Here is a 2,691-nt window from a genome sequence, read left to right as displayed (position 1 = left end):
TTCATCAATATTCTCATGAGGTACATTTATTCTAATATGTTTGGTAGTGATTCCAGCTGTAAACAATATTTTACATTAATGGTAATGTACTCTGCAATGGCGGCAAAATAGGAGTTGATATTATTTTATGATGTCTTCATTAGGTTACCTTATGTCTTAACATCAGTATGGAAATCAAAAGCAGCAAAGTAATGTTGATCAGCTGCTTTATAAGAATGTCATGCTGCACTTACGCAGAGAAACATTAATGTCAATGTCAAAACCACATTGGATATAATATCAATATTGATGTTCCTATGAATTCCATTTCTTACTCGTATTGCAATTGGCATGCTCAGAAAAATAAAACAGTATTTACAGTGAAGCCATAATGAATAAAAAGAAAATAATAATAATGTGGGAATAAGTAACACAGTTGTAACCATGGAAACATTACAGAGCAAATAATTCACAGCAAATAATATACGTGATTAATTTAGGCTGTTTCTCTGCTGTGGAATGGCTGCTAGCAGATTGCAGTTTCTTCCTCAAATATATCTGTTATCCAAATTTACCTGACAAATATACATACACTACAATACCATATATTGTATTTACACACAGACACACAGATGCACACACATACAGACACACTACTATATATTGCATTTGGCATTTGATATTCTAAAAACTGAGCTACATTTGTTATCTGAGGTTCAAGACCCAAGTCACAGTGTATTGTTTCTGCTTTCTGATCAGGTGAACTTTTCTCTCATAGGGCTCAGTGAAATCCCACACATCCACACATGCAGGCACATGTGCATGTAGCAACTCAAATAGCAGGGGCACAGATTTGTGCCAGAGATTTGTGCCTCAGCAGATGTGCCTGAATATGCACTTTGATGTGGAACAAATTGTTCCATTTGGGGCAAACTGATCCTGCCCAGCTCCTCCTGGAGCTTCAGTCAGGAGGAAATAGAGGCTGCCCCAGCAGCATAAAAAGCTTCCCTGGTGAGAAGCTCAGGAGCTTCTTGGTATCTGGGAGCACTAGTCCCTGAAGCAGCCCTAACCTAGAGTGGCCTCTGCACCCTCTAGCCACTGCAGGAGTCTGGCAGTGGGCGCTACTGCCTGGCTGTTACCTGCTGCCACCTGTGACAGCATCTACCCACTTGGACTTATAGCATCCTGGCTGCACACCTGCCAGACAAGGACCACAAGGCCACCTGGGCTTTGGTATAGGCACCGCAGCAGAGTCACCTGCACCTGTGACCTAGCTGCCAGTGAGCTGTGTTTGCACAGTTGGCCTTCAGGCAGCACTGCTGTCATGTCTTCTGGTGTTCCTGCTCTGCCCATTTCAAATTGTTAAAGCGTATCCTCCTAGCCCCAAATGGCCAGGAGGACAGCCACCACATCTGCCCTCCTGCTGGGTCCCCAGTGCTGGCCCTGGGCAGGATCCTTTGCCACAGTCCCACCATTTGCCTCAGCAGCAGGGATCTTGGTGTTCCCTGTTTAAAAACTGCAAATTCTCTGATAAAAAATCTCAAATTCTCTCTTTAAAATACTGCAAATGTATGTTTTTCTGTGATTAAAATGAAACACCACTATATGTCAAGAGACCAGTTCAGCAATCAAGTATTGATATATTTAAAAGTTTAAAGCAATTTGGAAGCCAACCAATGCTGTTATAGTCATAAAAAAATAATTCTAAATATCTATACACTTTGGCATTTGCTTTTGGCTCTTTTATCATAGAAAAATCAGAGATGCCCCTGCCCTCTTCAGTCTCACGAGGATGTGGGGTGCTGAGCAGCACTGATATGCCAGTGCCCTGCCCTTGCCCTTGCCCCTCACTCCCAACACACAACCCCACCAATGCTACCCACTCCTGACCCACAGTCCCTTCCTGCCCCTGCAAGCTCCCTCCCAGCAGCAGGACATGTGTCCAGCAGCAGCTGTCCCACCCGCTGCTTTGTGGCTTTGAGCAGTGTCAGCCCTAGCTGTTCTGCTCCCTGCACCTGTGCTCAGGCCCCAGCAATCCCCATGTCATTCCTGGGAAGCCCTCAACTGGGGCTCAGCAATTGGGCTGGGCAAGCCCCTTCCTTTCCAAGCCACCCTCCACCTGCACAGGGTGCTCTAGGGGGGCAGAGGGGCTCTAAGACCAGCTATGGTGGCCTCTCCTACCTGGAGCACTTCTCCATCCCCATCCTCCATCTGTCTCTCACACACACCCCTGCTGCACCTCCACCCCTCCCCACAGCCCATCACATGCCCCCCCAGTGGTTCCTGAGACCAGGAGTCCTCCCCTTCCAGGCTGGGACCCCATGTCCCAGCACTGGTTTGGGCACAGGGCAGGGCTGCAGTATGGCAGTTGCCCCTGCAGCCATGGCTCCCACCAGCAGGTCCTGTCCCATCTGGCCATGCAGGGTGTGAGATTTATGAGGAATGTGTGGTTTGCAGGGGGAAGGGTGTGGAGTGGTGAGTGTAGGGTTTGGTGGGGGTTAGGGGATTTGTGGGTGGGTGTAGGGGTAGGTGTAGGGTTTGTGGGGATGAGTTTTGTGGGGGAGGAGTAGGGCTTGTGTGGGGATTTAGGTTGGTGTGGGGTTTGTGGGTGAGTATGTGGGTGGGGGGGTTGTAGGAGTGGTTTGGGGGTGTGGAGTTTATGGGTGGATTGTGGGGAGTTTGTGGGTATGGGGGGACTGTGTGGGGGTGGAG

The 2,691-nt window shown here is 48.2% G+C and overlaps 1 long non-coding RNA gene across 1 annotated transcript in view; it reads left to right on the top strand.

Moving 5' to 3' along the window:
- The first annotated feature begins 1,549 nt into the window (after positions 1-1,549).
- The window catches only part of LOC109300090, a 23,396-nt gene continuing 22,254 nt past the window's right edge, over positions 1,550-2,691 (top strand). The window contains exon 1 of the long non-coding RNA XR_002098106.1: positions 1,550-1,560. This is a non-coding gene — a long non-coding RNA (uncharacterized LOC109300090). The remainder of the gene's footprint in view (positions 1,561-2,691) is intronic.

The sequence above is a fragment of the Gavialis gangeticus genome, unplaced genomic scaffold (genome assembly GCF_001723915.1).
Source record: "Gavialis gangeticus isolate Ggan-Ray unplaced genomic scaffold, GavGan_comp1, whole genome shotgun sequence".
NCBI lineage: Eukaryota > Metazoa > Chordata > Crocodylia > Gavialidae > Gavialis > Gavialis gangeticus.
This window is presented reverse-complemented; position numbering and strand designations above follow the sequence as displayed.